Below are 11,977 nucleotides of genomic sequence, written 5' to 3'. Positions count from 1 at the left end.
AAAGAACTCATATACTTATTGCAAAAATCTACAAGTCATCAAAAACCAAGCATTACGTGCATGCTCCTAGGGGGATAGATTGGTAGGAAAAGACCACAGCTCGTCCCCGACCACCACTCATAAGGAAGACAATCAAAGAACACCTCATGTTTCAAATTTGTTACACAACGTTTACCATACGTGCATGCTACGGGACTTGCAAACTTCAACACAAGTATTCCTCAAATTCACAACTACTCAACTAGCACGACTTTGATATTATTACCTCCATATCTCAAAACAATCATCAAGCATCAAACTTCTCTTAGTATTCAAAACACTCATAAGATTTTTTTACTAATCTTGAATACCTAGCATATTAGGATTATTTAAGCAAATTACCATGCTATTTAAGACTCTCAAAATAATATAAGTTAAGCATGAGAGTTCATCTATTTCTATAAAATAAAACCACCACCGTGCTCTAAAAGGATATAAGTGAAGCACTAGAGCAAATGACAAATTACTCCGAAAGATATAAGTGAAGATCAATGAGTAGTCGAATAATTATGCAACTATGTGAAGACTCTCTAACATTTAATAATTTCAGATCTTGGTATTTTATTCAAACAGAAAGAAAAATAAAAGTAAGTAAAATGACGCTCCAAGCAAAACACATATCATGTGGCGAATAAAAATATAGCTCCAAGTAAAATTACCGATGAACGAAGACAAAAGAGGGGATGCCTTCCGGGGCATCCCCAAGCTTAGGCTCTTGGTTGTCCTTGAATATTGCCTTGGGAATCCCCAAGCATAGGATCTTGCCACTCCTTATTCCATAGTCCATCGAATCTTTACACAAAACTTGAAAACTTCACAACACAAAACTTAACAGAAAACTCGTAAGCTTCGTTAGTATAAGAAAATAAATCACCACTTAGGTACTGTTGTGAACTCATTCTAAATTAATATTGGTGTAATATCTACTGTATTCCAACTTATCTATGGTTCATACCCTCCGATACTACTCATAGATTCATCAAAATAAGCAAACAACACATCAAAAACAGAATCTGTCAAAAACACAACAGTCTGTAGTAATCTGGATCAAACGTATACTTCTGGAACTCATAAAATTCTAAAATAAATTGATGGACGTGAGGAATTTATCTATTAATCATATGCAAAAAAAATTAACTAAATAGCACTTTCCAAATAAAAATGGCAGGAATTCTCGTGAGCGCTAAAGTTTCTGTTTTTTTACAGCAAGATCAACAAGACTTTCCCCAAGTCTTCCCAACGGTTCTACTTGGCACAAACACTAATTAAAACATAAAAACTCAATCATAACAGAGTCTAGATAAATTATTTATTGCTAAACAGGAACAAAAAGCAAGGAACAGAAATAAAATTAGGTTGCCTCCCAACAAGCGCTGTCGTTTAATGCCCCTAGCTAGGCATGATGATTTCAGTGATGCTCACATAAAAGATAAGAATTGAAACATAAAGAGAGCATCATGAAGAATATGACTAGCACATTTAAGTCTAACCCACTTCCTATGCATAGGGATTTTGTGAGCAAACAACTTATGGGAACAATAATCAACTAGCATAGGAAGGCAAAACAAGCATAACTTTGAAACTTTAAGCACATAGAGAGGAAACTTGATATTATTGCAATTCCTACAAGCATATATTCCTACCTCATAATAATTTTCAGTAGCATAATGAATTAATTCAACAATATAACCAGCAGCTAAAGCATTCTTTTCATGATCTACAAGCATAGAAATTTTATTACTCTGCACGTAAGCAAAATTCTTCTCATTCGGAATAGTGGGAGTATCATAAGAAACTCGAATACTATAAATTGTTTCCACATTAAAAGAGTAATGTTAAGAAAAGGGGTAATCATAATCATGACAAGTTTTATAAATATAATCACTACTTTTTATAGCATAAGTATCATCACAATAATCATCATAGGTAGGAGGCATGCTATCATCATTATAAATTTGCATATCAAAACTTGGGAGACTAAAAATATCATCTTCATTAAACGTAGCATCCCCAAGCTTGGGACAAACATTAATTGCAGCAAATATATTCTCAAAAACATCATCTTCATCAAACATAGCATCCCCAAGCTTGGGCCTTTTCATATCATAAGCATAATCACTCTCATAATTAATAGTATGGATAGCACCAATAGTATAGCAATTATAATATTCTTCCAAGCGAGTGTCAAAAAGCTTTTCAAGATCATAAGAAGTATCATTATCTTCCACAATTATATTTTCATGAGGCACAATAGTAATAGGAGCAGCATTATTAGGGGGAGATATCTTTTTACCTCTCTTCCTTTTTCTTTTCTTCTTCTTCACCACATCATGTGTGGGTTCAATCCTCTTTTTGGAGCTCCTTATTAATGAGATTGGTTGAATAGAAGGCTCCTCCTCGTTACCTGATTCATCATAAGAAATAATAGGAGGATATTGGGAAGTCTCTTCGCTTTCATTAGCATTCTCTTCATCTTCTATTTGTTTTCTTTTCTTTATGTAATTGGCAATATAAGGATTTTCAATGCAATTCACCGCACAATACATATAAATTTCCTCTAGATCAAAAGCAAGAAGTTTATCACGGGCAAATACTGGAAGATAATTAGTTATACGTTTCAATTCTTCGTAATCCATAAGCAAACTAAGTTCATTATGATGTGCAAGAGAAATCAAGTCATCACAATTTTGGGAAACGATTAGATCATGAAACAATTTGCATCGGATGGTTAAATGACCACGTTCATTGCAAAGCTCACAAGTATGTCCAAGAAAATTTAAATTTTCAGCACAATCATCTAGCCTTTCTTGCAACAATTTAGTTTCTAAGTACTTATGCCACTTGCAATATCTATCTTCCCTATTTGGTGTGTACTTACAAACCCAATGCACTCCACAAAAATTGACATGTTTATAGGAGACATTTTCATCATAACTAGTGCAATCATCATTAGTACCATGCATATTCAAGGAGTTCATACTAACAACATTGCAATCATGCTCATCATTCAAAGATTTAGTGCCAAACATTTTAATGCATTCTTCTTCCAGCACTTGAGCACAATTTTCCTTTCCATCATACTCACGAAAGATATTAAAAAGATGAAGCGTATGAGGCAAAATTAATTCCATTTTTTTGTAATTTTTTTATAAACTAAACTAGTGATAAAACAAGAAACTAAAAGACTCGATTGCAAGATCTAAAGATATACCTTCAAGCACTCACCTCCCCAGCAACGGCGCCAGAAAAGAGCTTGATGTCTACTACACAACCTTCTTCTTGTAGACGTTGTTGGGCCTCCAAGTGCAGAGGTTTGTAGGATAGTAGCAAATTTCCCTCAAGTGGATGACCTAAGGTTTATCAATTCGTAGGAGGCGTAGGATGAAGATGGTCTCTCTCAAGCAACCCTGCAACCAAATAACAAAGAGTCTCTTGTGTCCCCAACACACCCAATACAATGGTAAATTGTATAGGTGCACTAGTTTGGCGAAGAGATGGTGATACAAGTGGTATATGGATAGTAGATATGAGTATTTGTAATCTGAAAATATAAAAAACAGCAAGGTAACTAATGATAAAAGTGAGCATAAACGGTATTGCAATGCTAGGAAACAAGACCTAGGGTTCATACTTTCACTAGTGCAAGTCCTCTCAACAATAATAACATAATTGGATCACATAACTATCCCTCAACATGCAACAAAGAGTCACTCCAAAGTCACTAATAGCGGAGAACGAACAAAGAGATTATGGTAGGGTACGAAACCACCTCAAAGTTATTCTTTCCAATCAATCCGTTGGGCTATTCCTATAAGTGTCACAAACAGCCCTAGAGTTCGTACTAGAATAACACCTTAAGACACAAATCAACCGAAACCCTAATGTCACCTAGATACTCCAATGTCACCTCAAGTATCCGTGGGTATGATTATACGATATGCATCACACAATCTCAGATTCATCTATTCAACCAACACATAGAACCTCAAAGAGTGCCCCAAAGTTTCTACCGGAGAATCACGACGAAAATGTGTGCCAACCCCTATGCATAGGTTCATGGGCGGAACCCGCAAGTTGATTACCAAAACATACATCAAGTGAATCATGTGATATCCCATTGTCACCACAGATACGCACGACAAGACATACATCAAGTGTTCTCAAATCTTTAAAGACTCAATCTGATAAGATAACTTCAAAGGGAAAACTCAATCCATTACAAGAGAGTAGAGCGGGAGGAGAAACATAAGATCCAACTATAATAGAAAAGCTCACGATACATCAAGATCGTGCCAAATCAAGAACACGGGAGAGAGAGAGAGAGATCAAACACATAGCTACTGGTACATACCCTCAGCCCCGAGGGAGAACTACTCCCTCCTCGTCATGGAGAGCACCGGGATGATGAAGATGGCCATCGGAGAAGGATTTCCCCCTCCGGCAAGGTGCCGAAACGGGTCTAGATTGGTTTTCGGTGGCTACGGAGGCTTCTGGCGGCGGAACTCCCGTTCTATTGTGCTCACCGATCGTTTTAGCGTATATGGAGATATATAGGCGGAAGAAGTACGCCAGGGGAGCCACGAGGGTGGAGGGCGTGCCCGGGGGGTGGGCGTGCCCCCCTAGCTCGTGGCTTCCTCGAAGCTTCCTTGACGTGGACTCCAAGTCTCCCGGGTTGCTTACCTTCCAAAAATAAGTTTCGTGAAGTTTCAGGTCAATTGGACTCCGTTTGATTTTCCTTTTCTGCGATACTCTAAAACAAGGAAAAACAGAAACTGGCACTGGGCTCTGGGTCAATAGGTTAGTCCCAAAAATAATATAAAAGTGTATAATAAAGCCCATAAACATCCAAAACACATAATATAATAGCATGGAACAATCAAAAATTATAGATACGTTGGAGACGTATCATGCTCCTAGATGTTTGGGGGGTACGTGGATATATATAGGAGGAAGAAGTACGTCGGTGGAGCAACGGAGGGCCCACGAGGGTGGAGGGCACGCCCAGGGGGGTAGGCGTGCCCCCCTGCCTCGTGCCTTCCTCCCTTGTTTCTTGACGGCCACTCCAAGTCTCCTGGATCACATTTGTTGAGAAAATCACGGTCCCGAAGGTTTCATTCCGTTTGGACTCCATTTGATATTCCTTTTCTTCGAAACCCTAAAATAGGCAAAAAAACAGCAATTTGGGTTGGGCCTTCGGTTAGTAGGTTAGTCCCAAAAATGATATGAAAGTGTAAAATAAAGCCCATTAACATCCAAAATAGATAACATAATAGCATGGAGCAATCAAAAATTATAGATACGTTGGAGACGTATCAAAAGGTATATTTGATATACATGTTATTGATGTGTACCTTACTAATGCTCGTAGTAGTGCCTGGGTATTTGATACTAGTTTTGTTGCTCACATTTGCAACTCGAAACAGGGGCTACGGATTAAACAAAGATTGGCTAAGGACGAGGTGATGATGCGCGTCGGAAATGGTTTCCAAGGTCGATGTAATCGCCATCGGCACGCTACCTCTACATCTACCTTTGGGGTTAGTTTTAGACCTGAATAATTGTTATTTTGTGCCAGCGTTGAGCATGAACATTATATCTGGATCTTGTTTGATGCGAGACGATTATTCATTTAAATCAAAGAATAATGGTTATTATATTTATATGAGTAATATTTTTTGTGGTCATGCACCCTTGATGAGTGGTCTATTTTTGTTGAATCTCGATCGTAGTGATACATATATTCATAATATTGATGCCAAAAGATGCAAAGTTAATAATGATAGTGCAATTTATTTGTGGCACTGTCGTTTAGGTCATATTGGTGTAAAGTGCATGAAGAAACTCCATGCAGATGGGCTTTTGGAATCACTTGATTATGATTCACTTGATGCTTGCGAACCATGCCTCATGGGCAAGATGACTAAGACTCCATTCTCCTGAACAATGGAGCGAGCCACTGACTTATTGGAAATAATACATACCGATGTATGCGGTCCGATGAGTGTTGAGGCTCGCGGCGAGTATCATTATTTTTTGACCTTCACAGATGATTTTGAGCAGATATGGGTATATCTACTTAATGAAACATAAGTCTGAAACATTTGAAAAGTTCAAAGAATTTCAGAGTGAAGTGGAAAATCATCGTAACAAGAAAATAAAGTTTCTACGATCTGGTCGCGGAGGCGATTATTTGAGTTACGAGTTTGGTCTTCATTTGAAACAATGTGGAATAGTTTCACAACTCACTCCATTTGGAACACCACAAAGTAATGGTGTGTCCGAACGTCGTAACCATACTTTATTAGATATGGTGCGATCTATGATGTCTCTTACCGATTTACCACTATCGTTTTGGGGTTATGCTTTAGAGATGGTTGCATTCACGTTAAATAGAGCACCATCTAAATCTATTGAGATGACACCATATGAACTATGGTTTTGCAAGAAACCTAAGTTGTCATTTCTTAAAGTTTGGGGTTGTGATGCTTATGTGAAAAAGCTTCAGCCTGATAAGCTCGAACCCAAATCGTAGAAATATGTCTTCATAGGATACCCAAAAGAAAATGTTGGGTACACCTTCTATCATAGATCCGAAGGCAAGATATTTGTTGCTAAGAATGGATCCTTTCTAGAGAAGGAGTTTCTCTCGAAAGAAGTGAGTGGGAGGAAAGTAGAACTTGATGAGGTAATTGTACCTTCTCTCGAGTTGGAAAGTAGTTCATCACAGAAATCAGTTCTAGCGATGCCTACACCAATTAGTGAGGAAGTTAATGATGATGATCATGAAAATTCAGATCAAGTTACTACCGAACCTCATAGGTCAAACAGAGTACGTTCCGCACCAGAGTGGTACAGTAATCTTGTTCTGGAAGTCATGTTACTAGACCATGACGAAACTACGAACTATGAGGAAGCGATGATGAGCGCAGATTCCACGAAATGTCTTGAGGCCATGAAATCTGAGATGGGATCCATGTATGAGAACAAAGTATGGACTTTGGTTTACTTGCCCGATGATCAACAAGCCATAGAGAATAAATGGATCTTCAAGAAGAAGACTAACGCTGATGGTAATGTTACTGTCTACAAAGTTTGACTTGTTGCAAAAGGTTTTCGACAAGTTCAAGGAGTTGACTACGATGAGACCTTCTCACCCGTAGCGATGTTTAAGTCTATCTAAATCATGTTAGCAATTGCCGCATTTTATGATTATGAAATTTGGCAAATGGATGTCAAAACTGCATTCTGTAATGGATTTCTTAAAGAAGAGTTGTATATGATGCAACCAGAAGGTTTTGTCGATCCTAAAGGTGCTTACAAAGTGTGCAAGCTCTAGCGATCCATTTATGGACTGGTGCAAGCCTCTTGGAGTTGGAATATACGCTTTGATAGTGTGATCAAAGCATATGGTTTTATACAGACTTTTGGAGAAGTCTGTATTTACAAGAAAGTGAGTGGGAGCTCTGTAGCATTTCTAATATTATATGTGGATGACATATTATTGATTGGAAATAATACATAATTTTTGGATAGCATAAAAGGATACTTGAACAAGAATTTTTCAATGGAAGACCTCGGAGAAGCTGCTTATATATTGGGCATCAAGATCTATAGAGATAGATCAAGACGCTTAATTGGACTTTCACAAGGCACATACCTTGATAAAGTTTTGAAGAAGTTCAAAATGGATCAGTCAAAGAAAGGGTTCTTGCCTGTGTTACAAGGTGTGAAGTTGAGTCAGACTCAATGCCCGACCACTGCAGAAGATAGAGAGAAAATGGAAGTCATTCCCTATGCCTCAGCCATAGGTTCTATCATGTATGCAATGTTGTGTACCAGACCTGATGTGTGCCTTGCTATAAGTTTAGCAGGGAGGTACCAAAGTAATCCAGGAGTGGATCACTGGACAGCGGTCAAGAACATCCTAAAATACCTGTAAAGGACTAAGGATATGTTTCTCATTTATGGAGGTGACAAAGAGGTTGTCTTAAATGGTTACGTCGATGCTAGCTTTGACACTGATCCGGATGACTCTAAGTCACAAACCGGATACGTATTTATATTGAATGGTGGAGCTATCATTTGGTCCAGTTCCAAGAAGAGCGTCGTGCCGGGATCTACGTGTGAAGCGGAGTACATAGCTACTTCGGAAGCAGCAAATGAAGGAGTCTTGATGAAGGAGTTCATATCCGATCTAGGTGTAACACCTAGTGCATCGGGTCCAATGAAAATATTTTGTGACAATACTGGAGCAATTTCCTTAGCGAAGGAATCCAGATTTCACAAGAGAACCAAACACATCAAGAGACGCTTCAACTCTATCCGCGATCAAGTCAAGGAGGGAGATATAGAGATTTCCAAAATACATACGGATCTGAATGTTCCAGACCCGTTGACTAAACCTCTTCCACGAGCAAAACATGATCAGCACCAAGACTCCATGGGTGTTAGAATCATTACAATGTGATCTAGATTATTGACTCAAGTGCAAGTGGGAGACTGAAGGAAATATGCCCTAGAGGCAATAATAAAGTTGTTATTTATATTTCCTTATATCCTGATAAATGTTTATTATTCATGCTAGAATTGTATTAACTGGAAACTTGATACATGTATGAATACATAGACAAAACAGAGTGTCCCTAGTATGCCTCTACTTGACTAGCTCGTTAATCAAAGATGGTTAAGTTTCCTGACCATAGACATGTGTTGTCATTTGATGAACGGGATCACATCATTAGAGAATGATGTGATGGACAAGACCCATCCGTTAGCTTATCATAATGATCCGTTAGCTTAGCATAAGTTTTATTGGTATTGATTTCTTCATGACTTGTACATATTCCTTTGACTATGAGATTATGCAACTCCCGAATACCGGAGGAACACCTTGTGTGCTATCAAACGTCACAACGTAACTAGGTGATTATAAAGATGCTCTACAGGTGTCTCCGAAGGTGTTTGTTGGGTTGGCATAAATCGAGATTAGGATTTTTCACTCCGAGTATCGGAGAGGTACTCGGTAATGCACATCACGATAAGCCTTGCAAGAAATGTGACTAATGAGTTAGTTGCGGGATGATGCATTACGAAACGAGTAAAGAGACTTACCGGTAACGAGAATGAACTAGGTATGAAGATACCGACGATCGAATCTCGGGCAAGTAACATACCAATGAGCATCTAGGTTCCGTTGTTGGTTATTGACCGGAGATATGTCTCGGTCATGTCTACATAGTTCTCAAACCCGTAGGGTCCGCACGCTTAACATTCGATAACGATTTGTATTATGAGTTATGTGTCATGGTGACCAAAGATTGTCCGGAGTCCCGGATGAGATCACGGACATGATGAGGAGTCTCAAAACGGTCGAGAGGTAAAGATTGATATATTGGACAATAGTATTCGGTCACCAGAACGGTTCCGGTTCGTTTCGGGTATTTTTCGGAGTACCGGAAGGTTACTCGAACCCCCGGGGAAAGTAATGGGCCACTATGGGCCATAGGGGAGAGAGGAGGCACCCCACAAGGGGTGGCCGCCTCCCCCCCCCCATGGGAGTCCGAATTGTACTAGGGGAGGGGGCGGCGCCCCCCTTTCCTTCTCCTCCTCCCTCTCCTTCCCCCTTTTCCCCCTCCATGAGAAGGAATAAGCGGGGGGGCAAATCCTACTAGGACTGGGAGTCCTAGTAGGACTCCCCCCACTTGGCGTGCCCCTAGGGTCGGCCTTGATACGTCTCCAACGTATCTATAATTTTTGATTGCTCCATGCTATATTATCTACTGTTTCGGACTATATTGGGCTTTATTTTCCACTTTTATATTATTTTTGGGACTAACCTATTAACCGGAGGCCCAGCCCAGAATTGCTGTTTTTTTGCCTATTTCAGTGTTTCGGAGAAACAGAATATCAAACGGAGTCCAAACGGAATGAAACCTTCGGAAACGTGATTTTCTCATCAGATAAGATCCAGGAGACTTGGACCCTCCGTCAAGAAAGCCACGAGGCGGCCACGAGGGTGGAGGGCGCCCCCCCCCCCTAGGGCGCGCCCCCCTGCCTCGTGGGCCCCTCAAAGCTCCACCGACGTACTTCTTCCTCCCATATATATCCACGTACCCCCAAACGATCGGGGACGGAGCCAAAAACCTAATTCCACCGCCGCAACTTTCTGTATCCATGAGATCCCATCTTGGGGCCTGTTCCGGAGCTCCGCCGGAGGGGGCATCGATCACGGAGGGCTTCTACATCATCATCCAAGCCCCTCCGATGAAGTGTGAGTAGTTTACTTCAGACCTACGGGTCCATAGTTAGTAGCTAGATGGCTTCTTCTCTGTTTTTGGATCTCAATACAATGTTCTCCCCCTCTCTCGTGGAGATCTATTCGATGTAATCTTCTTTTGGCGGTGTGTTTGTTGAGACCGATGAATTGTGGGTTTATGATCAAGTCTATCTATGAATAATATTTGAATCTTCTCTGAATTCTTTTATGTATGATTGGTTATCTTTGCAAGTCTCTTCGAATTATCAGTTTGGTTTGGCCTACTAGATTGGTTGTTCTTGCCATGGGAGAAGTGCTTAGCTTTGGGTTCGATCTTGCGGTGTCCTTTCCTAGTGACAGAAGGGCCAGCAAGGCACGTATTGTATCGTTGCCATCGAGGATAACAAGATGGGGTTTTTATCATATTGCATGAAACTATCCCTCTACATCATGTCATCTTGCTTAAGGCGTTACTCTGTTTTTAACTTAATACTCTAGATGCATGCTGGATAGCGGTCGATGAGTGGAGTAATAGTTGTAGATGCAGGCAGGAGTCGGTCTACTTGTCTCGGACGTGATGCTTATATACAAGATCATACCTAGATATTCTCATAACTATGCTCAATTCTGTCAATTGCTCAACAGTAATTTGTTCACCCACCGTAGAATACTTATGCTCTTGAGAGAAGCCACTAGTGAAACCTATGGCCCTCGGGTCTCTTTCTCATCATATCAATCTCCATCACTTTATTATTGCTTTGCTTTTACTTTACTTTTACTTTTTACTTTGCATCTCTATACCAAAAATACCAAAAATATTATTTATCATCTCTATCAGATCTCACTTTCGTAAGTGACCGTGAAGGGATTGACAACCCCTAAGCGTGTTGGTTGCGTTGAGCTATTGTTTTTGTGTAGGTACGAGGGACTCGCGCGTAGCCTCCTACTGGATTGATACCTTGGTTCTCAAAAACTGAGGGAAATACTTACGCTACTTTGCTACATCATCCTCTCCTCTTCGGGGAAATCCAACGCAGTGCTCAAGAGGTAGCAGGCCTCCCCCTCTCCCTCCTTTATATACGTGGGCAGGTGTAACGCCCCGAGATCGATGCTCCAGTTCCCTTCCATTTATTATCGTTGTCATCGTGTGTTTCGATTGTTTGTTGCGTTGTTCATGATAGTGACATGCCATCCTTGTGTTTGTTTCTTGGTCATGGTGCATGTTAACTTGTTGTTTAACAACTCTAACTTAATGTGTTATTCAGATCTGGACCAATTTCGAAATTTGCATATGAGTACGTACCGGAATTGTTATGTGTTGTTTCCGGCCTCATTTAAACTTGCTTTGATGTGGGGTTCTTGTGTGCATCATCTCTTGCCATGAGTGGTATCATGTAGCCTTGTCATGCATCATACTTGGATGAGCATCATGCCATGTTATGTGCTTGTGTGTTTACCATGTTGTTTGCTTCTTTCCAGTTGTGCTCCTTCTCGATAGTTCCTGTTTCATTGCGATCGTGAGGATTCGTTCGACTACGCTTGGTTTGTCTACGCCTGTCCGTCTTCTTGTACTCGTTCTTCTTCCTAGCGGGATTTCAGGCAAGATGACCATCACATTGGATCTCACCACTATCTTTGCTATGCTAGTTGTCTCGATGCTATCGCTATGTCACGCTACCCACC

Source organism: Triticum urartu, chromosome 5 (genome assembly GCF_003073215.2).
Source record: "Triticum urartu cultivar G1812 chromosome 5, Tu2.1, whole genome shotgun sequence".
In the NCBI taxonomy this organism is placed as follows: Eukaryota; Viridiplantae; Streptophyta; class Magnoliopsida; order Poales; family Poaceae; genus Triticum; species Triticum urartu.
This window is presented reverse-complemented; position numbering follows the sequence as displayed.